This window comes from Hibiscus syriacus, unplaced genomic scaffold, assembly GCF_006381635.1.
Source record: "Hibiscus syriacus cultivar Baekdansim isolate YM2019G1 unplaced genomic scaffold, ASM638163v2 tig00111458_pilon, whole genome shotgun sequence".
NCBI lineage: Eukaryota > Viridiplantae > Streptophyta > Magnoliopsida > Malvales > Malvaceae > Hibiscus > Hibiscus syriacus.
The window spans coordinates 1,187,301-1,210,167 of NW_024063097.1; positions in this window are offsets into that span (position 1 = coordinate 1,187,301).

The window sequence follows — 22,867 nt, forward strand, 5'->3', positions numbered from 1 at the left end:
TTAAACCAAACGACATTATCGCAAACTTGTAGTGTTCATATTGAATTCTAAAAACTATCTTGGGAAGACCTTCTTCCTCATCTTTAACTAATAATATCCAGATAGGATATCCGACTTGGGAGTCACCAATGCACCCTTTTAAATGATCAAAAGATTATAAATCCTCGTAAGAGGATACTTGTTCTTCTTTGTTACCTTATTTAACAGACGATAATCCATGTAAAATTGTATAGATTTGTCTTTCTTTTTCACAATAACATTGGTGCATCCCTGATGACAAGATTAGTCTTGTAAATCCCCGGTCTTAACAATTCTACTAACTATTCCTTTAATTCTCTTAGCTCAGTCGGAGCCATTCGATATGTCTATTTTAATTTCTTTATCTCAATATAGAAATAGTTCAAGTAAATTTTATGAGTACATATTTAGATACTCTCAAACAGTTTGGATATCTTCCAGCTTAACCTTGAAAGCTTGCGTATCCACCTACTTTACTATAAAGTCTTAACAAACTTAATAGCAATAACTGCTAAAATCACATTAGAAAACAAATTTACTCTTTTTCCCTACCACAAATATCTCAAAACTTTTCGAGTTCTTTAAAATTCAATTGCTCTAAGCGGTAATTCATTGCAACATGGTAGGCAATAATCAATCCATTCCAAATATTTACCTTTATAAGGTAATTCTATCAAGTCCATAAAGCTCAACATATACTCTCATTCAAACTCACTTCAAATCATTTCAATTGATAACATAGGTATTATATGATTCACTAAGAACTTAGCTTTCTTTAAACTTTTGACAAACAATTTACTAGTGCTTACTCGTTTTCTTTAACTCAAAATTAACTCAAATCAAACATTTCTTTAAGCAACTTAATGCTTAATTTATATTTTCCACAAATATTTAAGCTTACCTGTAGAAACGTTAGAGTCATCAGTAAATTCAATAATCTCTGGATCCTCTCCGATTCAACTTCTCTTATGATCCATTTAAACTTTTTAACAAATTATTATAATGTAGTAACTTCATTAAACGCAGGGGCATTTCTTCCACAAACTGGAGAAAAATCCCTTACAGCTCCAACTCTTCTAAGGCGAGATACTAAAGTCCTGTCAGATCTATTTAGATCAATTTCAATCTCGATCTTCTTTTCAACATTATTAATTTTCTTACATTTATCCTTAGTTTCTGACATCTAACACAACACACATAATAACAACTTAAGTTAATGAGGAGTGACATTAATCATACCATATCGAAACCATATCAGTAACTTTGACATCCTAGCAGCATGTACACATTTTTCACACAAAATACACTCGTTTTCGGCCGAGAATTGGCTAAACCTGAAGTTATGATACCAATAAATGTAACATCCATTCCATGTATTCTTCACTGTACAAGAGTCATAGATGACCTTTAAAACATTACTATACTTGAAAACCAATAAAATATTTTTTATAAAATGATTTAATATTATAATATTTAAAATGTCTGATCATTAACTACTAATATATAAATAGCATTTTGAAACCCATCACATAGTAGCTTAAGTTCGAATATAATATATTACTACAAACCAAATACCTTATGTCCTATTAGAGTATCGTAGAATATCTAAGTACATGTCGACTAGTAATATCAAAATAAACATCTAGAGATGTCATACTGTTATTGATAAGTCAATCTTTGACAGATGATATCAGTTGTGCTCCTCACTCCGATCGTACACTATTAACTACGCGTGAAAATCATCACATGATAAGTATTAACTTAATGAGGCATAATATAATAAATGGGGCATATTAAAAATAAGTATTTCATAAAAGATCAAAATAAGAGTTTAATCGTATAAAATATATTAATGCGTAAAACTGACTTGATAGGCCAGTTTTCCATCAAATACCCTATAAAACAATATTTCGTTTGCCTAACATACTTATCATTCAGTATATTCCAAAATATCCATTCATAGCTCAGTGTATGACAAATGAGAATGCTAGGTACACAATAAGTACCTAAGTGTCGCAATAATGTATAGGTATTGTCATACACAGTAACACTACTATACTATTTCTGGAGTAATAATCCCATACGACTACTATTCTTGCACACAAAGTGCCATAGTACACAAAGTATTACTCCAAGTACACAAAGTATTGGTATGAAAATGCATAAATACATTAAACAAAATCGATAGATATCTATCACACACCAAGTATGTTAATTACATACATAGTGCTACAGTACATAAAGTACTACTACGATACCACATATTTTATGGTATTACTATTGAACCTATGACTCCTCATGTATATAGGATAGGCTTTAAAATCCAAATTGCATGTTAAACATTTATTCTAAACCATCAATAAATAATAATTTATGTGAAACACATCAATTCGTTTTAGGGTAGTTCATACCCTAAAATCATTTCCATAAAATTTATGAAAATATTTCAAAATGCATTAAAACATATTTAAATAAAAATACTTGAAGTTAACTCATCACAAGTTGTCCTCATATCATATAACTACATAATAAACGCACTCATCTGATATGCCTTACTATTATGCCTTAGTGTCAATATCCGATTACTCTTGGACTTTTTCCTTCCCTTTATTTTTGCTTGTATCACGGTTTTGATCATGATCTACACAAGCATCCATACAATACATACAAATATAAAAGACATGTTAGTACTCTTACTAGCATTTTTGCTTGATAATAATACCCAAAAGTATTATTATTTATCGAATTCTTCTAAAATTCATCTTACATTTTCCTTTTTACTCATAATGGGCCCTTCTCATTATTTTCTTAAATTCAAGCCCCAACTAAGCCTAATAAATTTCCAGCCCAGCCCAATATCTCAACAAACCATAATTACCACTTAAGCCACTAACTTTCTCTATATTTACCATTTAGTACTTAAACTTTGCCAAATTTCAAATATTTCTAAATGTTACATTCTAACTTAAATTTCATCCCTCAAATCATAATTTCAATAAATGTACATCAATTATTGAGTAATTACACATTCATACCATAACTTTTCAAAATTTTTGAATAGGTCCCTCAACTTTTAAAAATTTACAAAATAACCCAAATTTTTTTTCTAAGGCTTGTAGAACCTTCCAAATATCATTTCTCAGCCATGGGATTTTTCTAAAAAATTTCCAACTTATTTCCTCAAGGCCAAACCATATATGTGTTAGGGATTCAATGTTTTCACTTGATTCAACATTATAAAATCTCTACAATCAAACCCCCAACTTAATTTCAACAAATCAAAATCTTTTTCCAAATATAGGGTTAGGTCGAAATCAACATAAGCATGTATAGACATGTATAGGTGTTTTTAATCGACAATCAAACTTGTAAATGATTCTACAACCTCAATAACATCTAAATCTTTCAACAAATCCTGAAGCTCTAATATCCACATAAACCCTAGAATTTGGGATCTTTGAACACAAACAAAATTAGATGCAATAATGGTACCAAATGATATCATTTTTTGAATAGAAAGATTTTCTAGTTCACAACTCGAACCAAAATCTAAATGAAATTGCTCAAAATTGAAAAAACAGTCTCTTACCTAGGTATGGGGGAGCACGAAATGAAGCTGAAAAATCGCTTGGTTTCATGAAATTTATCCTTAATTTCATGTTAATTTACCTTATATTTAAGCTTTAATGAATATAATATTCATTTAATGAGAAATGTCCAATTTGCCCTTAATTAAACTTGATATTTACCTTAATACCAAGCCACATAACCCTTATCATTTTTATAAAGTCAAAGATGAACCAATTGATTCACCATTTCCAACTTTACCCATTCAATCTTTCCAAAATTTCAATCTTGTCATTTTTCATCTAACGGTCCAAAATAAACATGGCAATAATTTCTCAAATCCAAAGATCCATATTATTTTCCATCACTTTAAAATGTGGAAATAAAATTTTTAAGCTTGATTAAATAACCTTCAATTTTTCCCTAAATTTTTATTCGATCCCATTTATCGAATTTTTAACGAACTTTAAGACTTTATAGCTTTTAACATAAGTTCTAGATATAAAATTTGTTTCCCACAAAACCCCACACTTAAGGGTAACTATTTATTTATGCGGTTAGATTACCTAAATTTTTTAAAATTACCTTTTTGTTCTCTAAACTTTTCCAACTTTATATTTTAGTCACCAAACTTTAAAAATTTATGTTTTGGTTATTAATCAAAATTTGGGGTATTACATTGCTAGTGAGGCATTACCGGTGAGTGCATTCTCTGCTACTTTATATATATATTTATATGTTACGAGGAAGACTTGAGACGAGTCAACCTCGAATGATTTGGAAAGAAAAGTATTCAAATCATATTTTGATTTATTTTTCAAATTGTTTTATAAAATGATACTCTGATATTTTGGGTATGAATTACCCAATACATTTTTATGTGATATTTTACTAAGGTTTATGGATGATTTCGGGTATGAACAGTCGACATACACTGATTTATGACATTTTATAATGATTATCAATATTGCTATATTTGAAATATGACTGAGATATGATTTTAAAAATAAAGCCCATTGTATGTGCATTGAGAGTTATTGGTACAATTGGAATGCCATGAGGTGGAGTGATCATAGATGTTGTACCTGGACATTCGTATACAGCTGTCTGACACTATATATGCATTATGAAATTGATGAGGTTTTGACATCGTGAATTATCATATATGATTTTGATATGTATAGTGATGTTGTGTTCTACAAAACTTATATTTTTGTCTGGCACCAAGAGTGCAATTTATTTTTTACAGTTGCCATTGCATATTGCGCACCCTCTTCTGACTCATGTGTCACACATTCTCATTTGTAATACATTAGGTTGTTAGTTAAATAAATGCGAAAAGTGCAAGTTTATTTGATTCGTTGAAAGTAAAGTTGTCATCGAATATTATGATTTTCATAAAATATCTTATATATGAACTATTTATTCTGATATGTGGATTCTGAACTACTGATTTTCAAATTTTAGTTTAAAGAAAGGTTTGAAATTTTTTTTTACATGTTCATATATTATTATATGATATTTTTTTATGAATAATATGATATGAGATAATGAAATTATATGACAATTGTTATTTTATAGGTTTCTGATGAAAGAAAAACTTTATTAAGTTTGGTTATCTATTTATATTATTACAAGGCATTTTTTTGTAAAAACGAATCATGCAATATTTTTATATTGACATGTTTTAATTTTTATTTATAATGCCTCGCTAAGTGTATACTTATCATGTGATGGTTTAAAGCGTAGGTAAAAGGAAACAAGTGGAGTAAGGAGCTGAGCTTCACATCAATCATCGAAGACTACTTACCGATAATAATAATGACATCCTACTATTGATTTGATTTCAAGTTGGCATGTATATGTAGTGTCTACATTATCTTAATATGGTTATATTTTAAAATGGGTTAGAAAAGCTATGATATATTTATAATGCTTAAAAATATTTGTTATAAATTATGTGTAAACTTTTGTAAGAATAAGTATGTATATATATAGTTATAAAGTGATTTTTGAATATATGTTATGAAAAAACTTCATATATGAATTTTATTAAGTAAAATATGGTTATAAATCTATATTTTTATTGTATGTTCTATTGAAGTTATATTTTAATAACATAAAGATGAATTTTGATTCATACAATTTTTAGGTAGATTCATTCATAGTATAAAATAGTGTTGAACTTCCAACTTGTTACCTTAAATCGGACTTGATTTGTGTATTAAATTATTATATTTTGATTTTACGCGATTAAGCAATTTTGATGAAAAAATATTAAATTTAATAAATTTTAAAGAAACAAAATTTTACTGATTTCAAATAAGAAATGTTCTTACAAGTGTTATGTGACTTCTCTGACTCATATTCATGGATGAATACTGGAAAGTGGTGTTACATTTTGCGTGATAGAGTTGATGGGATATGTATTATTTCTGGCAGAGGCACATGGATCAAATACACAATCTAGCTTTTGGGACCGTCTTGGCAACCTCACAATATTTATCATCGGTATTGTTTACACCATATTGTAGCGAATTATTTTCAAAAGTTCAAGACCGAAGATGAACATGTAATGGTACTTCGAATGGGCACATCTTAGTCTAAGATATCTTTTCATTTATTATTTTTAATTAATTGTTACATTATTAATGGATATGTTACTTACATTTCGTATGTGGGGTTGAGGAGTTGCTTCAAGAATTGAGAGGAAATAATGAACAAGGCTATAACTACCTTGCTAAAATCCTAATGGAGAAATAGCTTCGATCATTTGATGGGGGTAGACGATATGGTCACATGACAACAAACTTGACTAAGGAGATCAATTCATTACTAAAGGGAGTGTGATATTTTCCTATCACTTCTGTTGTCAAAGAGGTGTATTATCAATTGGAAACCCTATTTACAACCATGGGAAAAAAAGTAGTTGACTGGATGGTAGGTGGCCACACAGTCCACCCATACCTCTACATAAAATTGCAAACTTTTATGCAGTATTCAAATATATTGAATGCGATATGTGTATCTCGTGAACAAAATAAAATATGTAGTTAATCTACGAGAAAGAACCTATGACTGCAGAGCATTCCAAAAAGTCAAATTCCCGTGTGCGTATGTCATTGATGTTTGTTCTTCTATACGGATTAACTACATATAATTCATTGATTTGGTATACTTGGTTGAAACTGTATTCAATGTTTATCAATACAAGTTTTATCTCATTAGAAATAAAAGTGATATGGATAAAGTTGATGATGAACCAACAATACGACCAGATTTTTCACTAAGACGTGAAAAAAGGGTCATCCACGATCAACACAAATTTATTGTGACGATGATTTGGCTGAACATCAAGAAAGAATCGAACAAGCGAAGCTATGCATTATCTCTAGGAATCCCTGAAAAATAAGAACAAATGTCCTAATCAATCACACCCTCATACCGATTAATTGTGCTTTTTCATTGTACTACTTTTGTAATTAACAAAATATATTCGTTAGTTTTCAATTTCTTTCAGTTTCAATAATTTTGAACGTGATTTTTTCACCAAATAGAATATCTCTTATGTGCCGATACTAGCCTCATTTGAAACATAAGTACCAATACTACACCTCTAATCTTATAAATTACGTAAAGTTTCAGACTAACTTCCAGAAAATACTCCCATAACATGCCTATCAAGCCATTCTAGATTCTTCTTCATGCAGAAAACCAAGCTTTATAACCATTTTGAACGTGATTTTTACCCCGCTTACAATGTATTGTATGTACTGATACTACTCTCAATTGAAATATAAGTTATAATATTACGCCTCTAATCATATAAATTACGAAAATTTTTAGATTAACTACACACAAAAATCCTCGAATATGCCTAAAAAATCATTTTAGCTTTTTCTTCATGCATAAAACAAGCTTTGGAACCTTTTTCAACATAATTTTTAACCCTCTTACAATATGTTGTATGCATCGATATTGGCCTCAACTAAAAGATAAATTCCAATACCACACCTCTAATATTATAAATTATGAAAATATTAGATTAACTACCCAAAATACCCCTCGAACATGCCTATAAACATTTGATATGTGGGTTGGAAATATATATACCTCGCGTTCTATATAACATGAGGTTTGTTTAATACTGCCCATTATAAATTTGTTGTAGAACCCGATAAATTGTTACGACAGTTTAATTTCTCGTGTGCCTCACGTTTGTAGAACGCAAGATATTTTAACTTAATATTAAATTGTATACTCTAAAAAGTGTTTTCACGTTGGAGGACTCTTATGTCCTATAGAATGCGAGGTCTTTGCACACTATTGTAGGACGCGAGGTAGTCCTACATGTGATGTTTAGGAGATATTTTTCCAATTAATGTCGTTTGAGGGTTATTTGTCTAATAAATGAATTTTTGATTTTTTTATGAAAAAGACCCTTAGGGTATATACTTGATTCGATTCATTCCCTAACATTAATGATGGCCTACGTATCTACTCAACTTTAATAACCGACATTTTTTTACGATTGTTCACATTTACCGTTGTGGAAGTCGACAACTCCTCTTGCGCTTTCTGAACCCCCAAAAGCCCTTGCGCCATCATACCTTCTATGCTTTTCCAACAATAACATTAATACACAAATATATTATTTATTTAGTTACACAATACATGCAAAATTACACCAACTATAGTTCTATTTTCATTTAACTCCCCTAATTTTGCATCATTATCATACTTTCAATTCCATGTATTTCATGTACTTATAACCAATACTTGATAATAAAATTCAATCTAACTCATAAATTGTCCCCAACTATAAGGTGTTGCTTGGTTGGTTCTTTTGATTATTAAAAGTTATTTGACAATAGGACATTGTTTTATTGAGTCCATTGACTATTAAAAGTTACAAAATGGTCACTTGACTATTCATATATTCCAAACTCATCATTTTTCGTTAAAAGATTAACGATCCTAAGAGTTGGACCTTAACCTGTAAACTATGATATGATAAAATTTAATCCCATAAACATTTGAATTGTATAGTAATTTGAGATTATGGAATCCATTTTTATGATAACTCATTCAACATGTTAATGTACAACTTAGACTACCATCAATTTTTAACGAAAAATGATGACTTTGAAACATATGAATAGTCTAGTGATTATTTTATAACTTTTATTAATTGGGAGACTCAACAAAACAACTCCATATAGTTGGAGAACCTTTTTATAAATTTTAATAATCAAGAGACTCAATAAAGCAATGTCATGTAGTCTAAGACCATTTGTGTACTTTACCATTTTATTAAAAACCACACTTCACGTAATATTTATCACCATCTGTTTAACCAAATTTTCTTACAAATACCAACAAATATCATTAATACTTCAAAACTAAAATATAATACTTCTTCATTACTTACACATCCTAAGTATCTTCTCCAATGCCAATTCCTTCGCCTTCTTTTTACTTCGTGTTAGCACTTAAAAAAACCTTTTTGCATACTTGTAATAAAACTTCATTCATCCTCAACCCAAAACAAAAGTGTCAGGAAATTCTTATTATTTAAAATATAACTTGGGTTAATCATTATTAATTGATGATTTATAATACATTGTAATGGTTCATCACATAGTTTTTGCCTTCACAGTTAGTTATAAGAATTGCATTTAAATCTTCTCTATTAAGGTATGATGCTAATTATGTGTTGCTATTTTAGAATGGACTGGATACCAAGGTGGAGAAGTCAAGGAAGCAAATGAAGGAAAGGAAGAATGCAGGGCTAACACTTGATCTTATGTTAGAAGGACGAATTTATAAAATTTTAGGAGGGGATGGACTTATAAAATTCTATGGGACGAAAATATATTATCAATTGAAATTACAAATAAAATATCTAAAATATATATTACTAATTTAAAATTTTCAAAAGGAACAATTGCCTTGATATGAATCTCTTGATATGAATCTAGTTGTGATGTTCCTAATCATATGTGATGTTGCCCGATCGTGATTCTAGTAAGCGACTGAACATGTAACCTGAATCTCTAAAAATGACACTTCAAGATGAAAAATGAAAGATAAATATATAAATATGATGATAAAGAAATGATGGTAGGATGGTTATTGTGATTAGGATAAGTGTGGAAGGTGATGGATGATGTAGCTTTATGAAATGGAAGGAAATATGGTGAAGGATATATGTGATGTAGGCGTAGGAGGATGTATGGAAACGTTGTATGATGGATTGTGACCCAATAGCTATGTGGAGCTAGGAACAAACAATATAATAAAATGGTATGGTATGGAACATGACCCACTAGCTATAAGATAGCTAGAAACCGACGTTATAAACAAATGAAATAGATGGAGACCATATGAGCAAACTTGAAGCTGATAAATTTCCCATAAAAACTATAAAGAAAGTAACTCTCAAAAGAATAATTATATTAATCAAATTGTGTGTCTTATAATGCAAGGATGAGGCCTATTTACAGTGCTCATAGGCTAAATATGAAGAGTTTTACAAATGAAGATAAATGCTTCATCTTTATGGTGATGAATGCTCACGAATGCTTTTTTTTCTTTCTCCTTAAGTGGCTGAATATTCTAGAGTAATTATGATGAATTTGGACATATTTTGGGCTGAATGTAGACACAATTTCTTCTAAATGTGGAAAGGCTTGCTCACTTATGAAAGAATGAAGGATGAATTTAGACACCTTGATGTATGTAGACATCCTATGTGTCCAAGGGAGAGTGTCTCTTGGAATTTGACAACGCGTCATTTTGATGTCAAATAAATTATTTCTTAATCTCAAAAATACAAAATAGAGTAGTATATAGAGAGTAAGGGTCGATCCACAGAGACTAAAGAAGATGCTGATGTAGATTGCTTCTGATTCTTTAAACTAAGTGAGAATAATTAGTAAAAGTAAAATGGCGGTTTGATGGAAAGATATTTAAAGAAAGTATAAGAATTAAAGAAACGAATTTTAAATTAAAAGGCAATATGATGAAATCAACCTCAGGCTTTCGCTTTGCCTCAAATTCTAATCAATCCTTGAATAGGATTTTCATTCAGTTAAATACCAGCTTGAGTCTGCAAGGTTCAATCCTTGTAGCTCATTTTCCTCTTTGGTGATTGATTTTCCCAAATCTTTTTTAGAAATATCAATCCTTGTTTGGATTAACTTCTACTATCGTTTTTAACTCAAAACAGTTTAAAAGCATTTGGAAAAAACTCGACTCGAATTATGCTTTCTCTATGAAAGTCAACCTCGTTTCCAATTTCCTTTACCGTGCCATCGCTAAGTGTGTTCGAGGGAATTCAAACCAACTGATTCTATAATCCCAACGTTAAACCATCACAATATCCAAACAAAATATATTTTTGAAGTCAAAGCGTTTTGATTTTAAGAACGACCAATCGCCAATTTATTTTCCAGAAAATTGAGAATTTAACCTGAAATGATATGAGGTGCTTTTCAATTCTCACGTTAGGAATTAACTCATCTCTTCAGCCTTTGGCTATGAAAAACTTAGCTAAGTATGACAGAAATCATACTTAACATTTTTAAAAGAAAACCTTTAAAGAAAAATAAAAGAAAGAAAAGAAAAAGAAAAAGTAAAACTTTATAAAACTAAAGAAATAAACCAGAAAATTCAAGAGTGAATGATCCCAATGATAAATTGAGGCTTACCTGAATGGGGTATTTATAGTCCTCAAAAGCCCTAAAAGATTACATTCAAACTAAAAGATGATAATGAAGGATAATTCCTAAAATTAAAAATAAATCCTAATTTAAATTTGAAAAATACGGCTTAGTCTCCTATTCCCACCAAGCTGTTGATTGGACCTTTTAGAAGTTGTTGACTGGACGCTACGTCAGACGCGTCATGCCCACTAATCCAGTAATAAGTCCAAAAAATAAAAAATTACATAATTTCATCAATTTTAGAAACATTTATAGAATCTATTGTCTTGCTTTGAAAAAAAACGAAAAGGTCCAAATTAGCAACTTAAAATAACTAACCAATAAGTAATTAACCAAAAAATAATGCATAATTTAAGCATTAATCAAATTCCCGCCTCACATATTCAATGCTTGTACTCAAGCATTTCTGAATCATCATGCCAAAAATATCAAGTTGTCAACTCCTATTTTATAGAATTTCCAAGATTTCAATGCAAACTCAATAAAGTAAATTTTGAAATTCAAGATCAATCAAGCAAAATAGAATCAATCAAGCATAAATCAACCATGGCATTTCAATCATCCATCAATCTAAAAAAATACAAGACTTAACGCCTCACAATGGTTCACTCATTTCGCTCAAGTTTTTCGGGTGTAAGAATCGCTCAAGCCTAAACAAATCAACACATTTTCATAGGCTTGTAACTAAATCTAATTTCCACTACTTAATATGAAAATGATGCAATAATCAAGATAACTTTAAAACGGGTTGTAAAGGGGCTAAGGTTCGGGTAGGATAAAGGTTGAAAATGGGGTTTCAAAAATTCAAGACAAAGTAGAGATTATTCCAAAGAATTATTCAAAGGGAAGTAAAAATGAAAGAAAGGGAAAATAAGAAATCCAACAATCAAAGTTTATTCACTCTTTCTTTTTTCTTCTTTTTTCCTTCTTTTTTCGAAACTTTCTGTTTTTTTCCTTTTTTTGGTTGTTTGAATCTTTTTTGTTAACTTATTTTCTGCTCATTCGAATCAAAACTGCATTGTCTGAATTTTTCTGCACTGAATTTCTGCATTGTTTGAACCAAACTGCACTATTTTTCTATTGTTCGAAAGGTGTAATTTTCTGGACTATATTGTTCAATTTGCACTGTTTCGAACAGTTTTTTTTATTCTGTATTTTTTCAAATAGTTTTTTATGGTTTTTTTCAGAATAAACTCACCTTTGTCCTAAAAAAGGGAAAGAAAAATAGAATAGGCTTGGGTTTAAAAAAGGGTAATCAAAAAGAAATAAAATGGTAGGCTATTTTGTTTAGGAAGAGAAATTGGTTTAATCATAATACCTCTATCACATTAAAGCATCATAATCAAAATGTATAGTCTTAACAAGCTCGAGTTACAAGTTATAGAATACAATCAATTAGTTTGACACACTCAATTGAAACAAAGAGCAAGAATAAAAGTTATGTTAATTGAACTCAAAACTCACATGAAAGGTTTATTGAACTAAGTCATGTATCTAATTTAATCAACGAAGTCATGAAATTACCAATAAAAATTTACTGAAACTAGTCATGCAACACTATCTTGCATCCTAAACTCAACAAGAAACAATATTGAATTCACAAAGAAATACAAAGAAATTAAATCAAACAAGAGATTGGCAACCAAGACTATTAACAATTCTAATCAAGAAATAACTCAATTTCAAACACAAAGCATAAGCAAGAATTAATTTGATTTCTAATTCCACCCCTTACTAAAAATCATATTGTCCCAATATGAACGAAAAAAAATGTAAAAGAGAGAGGGTGAAAATACTCCCTAATTAATGACGACCAATAAAAAATTGTGTGATAACGATGAGATAGGTAGGAAGAGTAGTCGTTGGAGAATGTACCCACGTTAAAAATTTCCTGCAAAGCCAAAGTATAGCACATCAATAATAGGGCAATAAAAGTAAGAGTGCAAATTGCCTTAAAAATTTTGATTCAGCAGTGACCAATGGTGTCTGTGGTTAACTAATGAAAGGAAATTGTTGGCTTCTTGATTTCTTGATCGAATCATGGTGGCGCTACGTGTAGAGTGAAGGATGGAGAAGAGTCGAGCATGGGCAGATAGTGAAGATCGAGGGAATGGTGAGGAATGGTGAGACGACACAGAACAACTACTAGTTTGATTCTTGGGGTCGTGCAACTGTTTGCGTGAAGAATAAAAAAATATAAAAAGAGATGTGATGGCTTCAAAATGTGAAGTTTGGGTGGGTTTGGGCTTGTATAAAATAATAAAATATGGGTTTTTGGCTTAGTGATTTAGGAGAATGACGTAATGGGGGTTTGGGTAAACCGTGGGTTTTGTTTTGTATTATAATATATATATATATATATAACAAATTGTGGGGGTCGAAAATTGAAAAGAATGAAAGCAATTGTTTGGTCAAAAGGTGGGTGGTAAAGGAAATTGGGAAGGCTAACACACACTAGAAAGAGGTTTTGCTAACCAGCATCGCACGATGGTCTCCTTTGATTAAAATTTCGTAACCTACATCATATTCAGTCAGAAATATTCGGGGTACCTAAAAATTCAAAGAAAAATAAAAATAAATATCTGATAAAAATAAATTAAAAATAAAAATAAAAGAAATGAAAACAAAAATATGTTACCTCTCATTAAAGCGTTTTATTTAACTTCATTAGCTAGACGACCTGATTCAGACTATAGGTTTCGCGAAAGATGCTTCCTCCACTTCATTCACTTCTTCCAACTAAGAAATTCCTTATGAGAAATTCAAATATTCTCATAAGGAATTTCTTCGGATCTTTCCCATTTTTAAAATCTTGTCAAAAATAACGACCATCGACACATATTTTTTACTAAAAATTGATTTCTTCAAACGATTCCACGATGGTTTTGACTTTATTTTTGGTGTCTGTAAAAGGTAAAGTAAAACTTTAAACTTATATGGAGCTAGACGTAAATCAGATTCATCAGATAAAATATTTTTCAACTCCTTGGATTTTTCTTTTTTATCCTCCAATTCCCTCTATAATTATCAACAGAGTTAGATTCATCAATAGTAGGTTCAATAACACCAACAAAATTAATACTATGCATGTCATCCATATATCTATCACTTTGTAAACATCAAATTCAATCTCATTGTAGAACTCCATGGTAAGAATATCGCTCTGAACGTCAATTTTTACATTTTTCGTGCTAAAAAAGGGACTAATTAAAAGAATTTCAAAACCACTGCTACTTCGATCATTTTTATATCAATCACATAAAAATCAGCAGGGAAAATTAAGTCATTTACCTCTATCAGAACATTCTCTAGGAGTCCTTCAGGATAGATAATCGATTATCGACGAGCTAAACTGTAACTCTCGTCTCCTTCAAAGGCTCAGTGGAAATTAAATTATAGACGAAGAGACGAATAACATTGATAGAGGCTCCTAGATCGCACATAGCTCTCTTGGTTTTAACCTCGCCAATTTTACAAGGTATTGCGAACATACCTTGGTCCTTATACTTTGGTGGAGGTCGTTGTTGGAAAACTGACACTTTTTCTTTTCCGGTAAGTTGTTTTTTATTAGTGCAAAGATCGTTAAGGTATCTGACATACCTCGACACCTTTCAGATTATTTCAAGAAGCAAAATATTATTTCCACTTTTCGGAACACATCAAAGATTTCATTCTCTTCAGCTTGTTTATCTCGTTTTAACAACCTTGATGGAAAAAGTGGTATGGCCTAAGGAAATGGCATAGAATCAGATATGATTCATCCTTCTTCTTTTTTGGTATTCTACGCCAACTTCTCTTCTTCCCTGGGAGTCTAAGTCAATTGATTATTCTTCCCTTTAGGATCTCGACTCTTTTTCTTTCTTTTGGGATCGTGCGACACTTCTTTCTAGGATCTCCGGTGTGATAATGGTACCACTCCAGAGGGTAATAGTGGTAACATTCTCTCTTAGATTCAACTCAGTTTACGATGGTAGCCTCCCTTATAAATCAAATTACCCCAAGTGACTGATTTGTTTTTCAAGCTCTGGCAAATGGACTTCAGTGCGATTATGGAACTTCTCTTGGGATAGAGCCAACCTCTCGGCGATCAATTCAAGCGATGATTTTTTGGCTAATAAGGTTATTATGGGGACTCTGTTGATAGGCTTAATTTGATCCATCGCTCAAGTTCGGATGATCTCTCCACCCTAGGTTGTATGTATTGGTGTATGGGCTGTAAGGCCTCTGAGGAGGTCCCAAAAAATTATCAACTGCATTTACTTGTGCGCCAACTTTTTCCTGTAGCATCGGGCAACAATCATTCGGGTGATCGGGTATCAAGCATATACCAAATAATCTTGCTGCACCACTTTTACCTGCAATAAGAGAATTAACTATGTCATTTAATTTGTTGGTTTTAGTTTCAAGAAAATAGGACTTATCTCGTGAACCCATTGGATGAGTTCACTTAAAAATTGTTGTGAATTTGCTGCCATCGTTGAAATTAACTCCCTTGTTGTTTTAGTGTCATGTTGACTAGAGCTCCTCCACTAGAAATTGACAATTTTCACCTTTATGAGAGAAAGCCCTTCATACAAATATTAAAGAATCATTTGCTCAGTTAATCCGTGTTGCAGACAATTTACACAAAGCTTTTTAAATCACTCTCAATAATCTTAAAGTGACTCTTCTTCTTTTTGTTTAATTCCCAAGATGCTTCTTCTCAATTTGCTCGCTTTTCTACTGGGAAAACCTGTCAAGAAAGATTCACTTTAAATCTTCCCGCATATTGATAGAATTTGGCAGTAAGTAAAATAACCATTCTTTTACTATGTCGAATAAAGAAAAAGGGAATATATTTTCTACTAGGAAAAACTTGTAGTTTCATGCTTGAAAATACCAAGTAGAATTCTGTAAAATGTTTATGTAGACTCTCACTAAGAAGATCGTTGAAGGTAAGAAAAAGATGAATGAGCCACGTCTTTAGTTGAAACAGAGTTTTGCCTTGAGGAAAGGCGATGCAAAAGGTTGTTGGACAGCAGTTGTTTCGACTAACTCTTGAATCGTGTGATTATCCATCGGTTTCGGTGTGAATAAATATTTGAAGTAGTGTTGAGCGTCGGTTCTTCGCGGTTGGTATCGTCAATTGATGGATCAAGATCTGGATCTGATTGGTGTTTCTTCTTTTCCCTAAGTTTTAGCCCACGTATTCTCCAGGCTAGTGCTTCAATCTCAGGTTCAAAATCTATTAGCTCTCTGGGATTTTGCCTGGTCATAAATCAAAAAATAACTTAATCAGTAATTTTGCCGAAGTTCCCTAGCAGCGGTGCCAATTTGACAGCGTGTCATTTTGATGCCAAATAAATTATTCCTTAATCTCAAAAATACAAAATAGAGTAGTATAAAGAGATAAGGGTCGATCCATTGCGACTAAGGAAGATTCTGATGTAGATTGCTTCTGATTCTTTAAACTAGGCGAGAATAACTAGTAAAAGTAAAATGGGGGGTTTGTAGAACTATGTTTTGATATAACAATTTAAGGCAAAATGGTTTTTGGACTTGAATTGAATTTACAAATGTTTTTGGACTTAATTGAATTTATTCAAAGTTTTAAAAGGTTTCAAAAATAATTCAAAGTCTATTAAATTCGGATTTGAGCCAAAATGCTAAAGGGTGTCAAAGTGCATCCATGCACCCCTGCATTGCATCCATGCATCCCTGCAGTGCATCCATGCACCTGCACTAGTGAATCGATGCACAGAAGGATGCATCCATGCACGAAGGCTGCAACGGCTAGTAACAACTAGTTTATTTGAATTTAATGAAGGGGTATCGATGCATCTTGATAGTGCACCGATGCACCATATTATGGGCAGCCTTTTTGAGTAGAAAAATCATCCCCAAACGGCTCCAAAACATCCCCAACGGTTATATACGACATCAAACACATTCCAAGCTATAAATATAAGCTAAGGACACTTGAAGAAGTATGAGAACAACTATCCAAGCAATCAAACACAAGAGAAGAGTATTTCAATCTTATTTCATCTTTCTCTTATAAATATTTTGTTCTTGTGAGCTCAATCTTGTAAACACTTACCTTGGAGAGGTTTTCTTGTTTACTTATTTTATCCTTTTGTAAAGGGGTATGGTTCAAGCTTATCCCGTGTAAAAGCTAGGGAAAGATTCTAGTTTAGCCCGAAAAAACTAGGGAGTTGTAAGGTTATCTCTTTGTCCTCAAAAGAAAGAACAAATTAGTGAATTTGTTGGAAAATCCTTGGTGAGGAGCTAAGGTAGTGGACGTAGACTTTGGTTTAGAAAGTCGAACCACTCTAAATCGCTGTGTAATTTTCTATCTTTCAATCTCCTTACTCTTTAAACTCAAAAACAATTCCGACCCCTCTTTGCAAACCGTTTCGGTTGTCGAATCGAGCTTCTGAAAATCCCAACAATTGGCATCAGAGCCTAATTCTTTAAGAAGGTTTAACCACCTGGAGATGATCCTCGAAGAAGCTCTACTAATTTTCAACGCAACCGACAAAGAAATGACTTTTTCCTCTGGTGCTTATTATCTTGAAGAATATCCTATTATGGATTCACAACCGGTCAACAAGCCACCCTTCTTCAATAGAGCAAGTTATGCACATTGGAAGAATAAGATGATGTACTTTATTCAATCCTACAATCTAGGAGCTTGTAACTCAATAATGGATGGTTACTCCTCTCCACCCGACAAGTACAACAATTGGAGTAGAGAAGAGCATAAAAATTTCAGCTTAATTCTAAGGCTATACATATTCTATTATGTGCTTTAGGCCCAAATGAATATGGAAGAATCTCATCTTGTTCCAGTGCCAAAGATATTTGAGATAAGCTCCAAGTAACTCATGAACGAACCGACGAAGTGAGAGAATCAAAGAAAAGTCTTCTCAACCATAGCTACGAGAACTTCAAGATGAAACCCGATGAAGACATCAAAGCTATGACAGATAGATTTTCAGTGATTGTCAATGGTCTCAAGAGATATGGAGAAGTAATCTCAAATGATAAGCTTGTGAGGAAGATGATCCACTCTCTTCCAAAGGAGTGGCAATCAAAGAAGACGACCATTATCGAAGAAAGAAACCTAAAGTCTCTCACTCTCGACGAGCTAATTGGTTCCCTTCTCACTCATGAGATGATGGTGAAGGAAGATGAAGAAAGGGAAGAGAAGAAAAACAAGAAAAAGAATAAGGAGAAGGTAGGCATTGCCTTCAAATCCACCAATGAAAGCTATCAAGATTCAAGTGATGAGGTGGATGAAGACGGTGATGAACAAGAAGAAGAGATGGTCAAGCTCTTGAAAGAACTCAAGAGATTCATGATTTCCAAGGAAGTGAAACATGAATCAACCAAGAAGAAGAGTCCCCCGATATGTTTCAATTGTCAAAGAAAGGGGCATGTCAAGTATGAATGTCCTCTTCTAAAGAAAAAGGGGAAAAAGGCATTTGTTGCATCTTGGAGTGATGAAGATGATTCCAATGATGAAGATGAAGTAGTCAACCTATTCCTCATGGCCACTCAAGAAGAATTCGAGGTATCTTCTAACTCAAATGAATTTAATTCATTTACTTTTGATGAGTTACAAGATGCTTATAATAGGTTGTATTTGGGATTTGAGACCATGAATTCCAAATATACGAAATTAATTTCAAAACTCAAAAATAAAGATATTTTGATTTTGAAAGCAAAAGTTGATTTTGAAAATCAAAATGAAATTTTGAAAAATGATTTAGAGCTTTCAAAAAATCAAAATAAATGATTTAGAAAAGAAAAATTTCGAGTTAGAAGTTAAACTTGAAGGCTTAACAAAAGAAAAAGAATTAATTTCTAAAAATAACCTATTATGTTTAAAAATGGCAAAATGCTCACATTGTCATTTTTATGGTCATTTGGAACATACTTGTCCTTTAAAGAAAGGAAAACATTTTAAAATTAGACAAGTATGCGTTCTTAAGGGAACAAGGGGCATTGAAACTAACGTCCAAGGATCCAAAGCAATTTGGATACCAAAATCGAAATGAATGTCTCTTGTAGGTGTGTGGGAGCAATGGTGATGAAGATGATGATATTCAAGATGCTCTAGCCACAAATGAAAAAGGAATGGGTAACCTCTAAGCTTAATGCTTTTAATTTTGGTTATTTGGTTCCTCATTTAATTTTAAGCATGCATGATGTTTTGATTTTAAATAATTATGTATTATTTTTAATCTCATATATGTTAAAAGGAAATTATGATGAACGTTTTAATGTCTTAATAATTTTTCAGAATTTTTAGTTCATCATAATGAATTTTGGTCAAAATTGGTTTTAAATGCAAATGATATCTCTCTAACAATTGATATTAACTTTTCAAATGTTTTGAATTTACAAATTTTAAATTTTTGACTTAAATTTAAATGATTATGCATATGGTTTAAATGAAAATGATATCTCTCTAACAATTGATATCAAAATTTTCAAAATGCATAACATTTTTGGGAACTTTATTCAAATGCACTTAATTTTAAACAATTGGTATTAATATCAAATTTCAACAATTGGTATTGCATAAATTATTTTAGACTTGGATATATTGAATTTCATGTACTACTAACATGTTTGTTATTCTTTGTTGAAATTCAATTTTGTTTAAGTGTCAAGTTCTTAAAGCTAAATTTTGATTGGAATGCATTTATTGAGGGAGAGCTTTGATTTTTCAAATGATTTTTAAATGTCAAATTTACCACTTGCTCTCCAAAGTTATTTTGAACTTCAAAGATCGAATTATTTTTTATATAACAAAAAGGGGAAGAAATTTGGTTTGAAAAATTCAATTTCTAAATGAAAAAGGGGGAGCTTAACATTTTCATATATTTTCCAACGATTGTTAACAATTGATATCTTTTTCATTAAACAATTTATTAACGGGCAGTTTTGCCAAAAACAATTTTTCAAATGTTTTGTTATATTAAAAAGGGGGAGATTGTTGAACTATGTTTTGATATAACAATTTAAGGCAAAATGGTTTTTGGACTCGAATTGAATTTACAAAATGTTTTTGGACTTAATTGAATTTATTCAAAGTTTTAAAAAGGTTTCAAAAATAATTCAAAGTCCATTAAATTCGGATTTGAGCCAAAATGCTAAAGGGTGTCAAAGTGCATCCATGCACCCCTACAGTGCATCCATGCATCGTTGCAGTGCATCCATGCACCTACACTACTGCATCGATGCATCATGAAGTGCATCCATGCACTCAAACACCGAATGCAATTAGTGCATCGATGCATCCTTCTGTGCATCAAGGCTATGCATCCATGCATCCTGTTGTGCGCCCATGCACGAAGGCTGCAGAGGCTAGTAACAGCTAGTTTATTTGAATTTAATGAAGGGGTATCGATGCATCTTGATAGTGCACTGATGCACCATGTTATGGGCAGCCTTTTTTAGTAGAAAAATCATCCCCAAACGGCTCCAAAACATCCCCAACGGTTATATACGACATCAAACACATTCCAAGCTATAAATACAAGCTAAGGACACTTGAAGAAGTATGAGAACAACTATCCAAGCAATCAAACACAAGAGAAGAGTATTTCAATCTTATTTCAGCTTTCTCTTATAAATATTTTGTTCTTGTGAGCTCAATCTTGTAAACACCTACCTTAGAGAGGTTTTCTTGTTTACTTATTTTATCATTTTGTAAAGGGGAAAGGTTCTAGCTTATCCCGTGTAAAAGCTAGGGAAAGGTTCTAGTTTAGCCCGGAAAAACTAGGGAGTTGTAAGGTTATCTCTTTGTCCTTAAAAGAAAGAACAAATTAGTGAATTTGTTGGAAAATCCTTGGTGAGGAGCTAAGGAAGTGGACGTAGACTTTGGTTTAGAAAGTCGAACCACTCTAAATCGCTGTGCAATTTTCTGTCTTTCAATCTCCTTACTCCCTAAACTTAAAAACCGTTCTGACCCCTCTTTGCAAACCGTTCCGGTTGTCGAATCGAGCTTTTGAAAATCCCAACATGGTTGATGAAAAGATTTGTAAAGAAAGTATCAGAATTAAAAAAAATTAAATTAAAAATAAATATGATGAAATCATCCTCAAGCTTTCGCTTTGCTTCAAATCCAATCAAACCTTGAATAAGATTTTCCTCCAGTTTATGTCCGCAAGGTTCAATCCTTGTAGCTCATTTTCCTCTTTGGTGATTGATTTTCGCAAATATATTTTAGAAATCCCAATTCTTGTTCCGGTTAATTTCGACTATTTCATTATTAACTCAAAACAGTTTAAAAGCACTTGGAAAAACTTGTCTTGAATTATGCTTTCTCTATGAAAGTCAAACTAGATCCCAATTTCGCTTAGCGTGTCATCGCTAAGTGTGTTCAAATGAATTCAAATCAATTGATTCTATAATCCCAACGTTAAACCATCACAACATCCAAGCTAAAATCTATTTTTGAAGCAAAAGCGTTTTGATTTTAAGAAAGACCGATCGTCAATCTAGTTTCCAGAAAATTGAGAATTTAACCCGAAAGGGTATGAGGTGCTTTTCAATTCTCACGTTAGGTATTGAGTCATCGCTTCAGCCTTTGTCTATGAAAAACTTAGCTAAATATGATAGAGTTCATACTTAACATTTTTACAAGAAAACCTTTAAAGAAAATAAAAGAAAGAAAAGTAACAGAAAAAGTAAAACTTTATAAAACTAAAGAAAGAAACAAGAGAGTTCAAGAGTGAATGATCTCAATGATCCCAATGATGAATTGAGGCTTACCCGAATGGGGTATTTATAGTCCTCAAAAACCCTAAAAGATTACATTCAAGCAAAAAGATAATTATGAAAGATAATTCCTAAAATTAAAAATAAATCATAATTTAAATTTGAAAATTGCGGCTGAGTCTCTTGTTCCCACCAAGCTACTGACTGGACGCCACATCAGACGCGTTATGCCCCAAGTCATGCCTACTAATCCAGTCATGACTCCAAAAAATAAAAAAATGAACAATTTCATCAGTTTTAGCAACATTTCTGGAATCTATTGTCATGCATTGAAATCGAACGAAAAGATCCAAATTAGCAACTTAAAATAACTAATCAAGGCGTAATTAATCACAAAATAATACATAATTTAAGCACTATTCAGAATTTCATGCTCATCTTCATGTCATTTATCCCTCTTGAATGCCTTGATGATAAGAATAAAGTAGGCCTTCAATGTATGGCTCCTTAAAGAAGTTGGACGGTCTCACAAAAAGGTTCAGAAAAAAGTGATAAAGAATAACTTGAATGCATGCCCCCTTTAGAATTCAAATGGTCTTTAAATAGGATGATAAAGAAGGTATTAATTTTCTCTTAATGCATACCATTCATGGTTTGGATGTCCTTCCACTTGTATGAATGAATTGGGAGAGTCTTTTGAATGTTCAAGAAAGTTGCAAGCAAATCCCGTAGTGAAATTCCAGCCTGCATTGTCTTCGGTAAAATGATCATATCTCAAGCTCCCGATATCGGATTGACGTGATTCAAAACGCGTTGAAAAACTAAGAGATATATGAATAAAG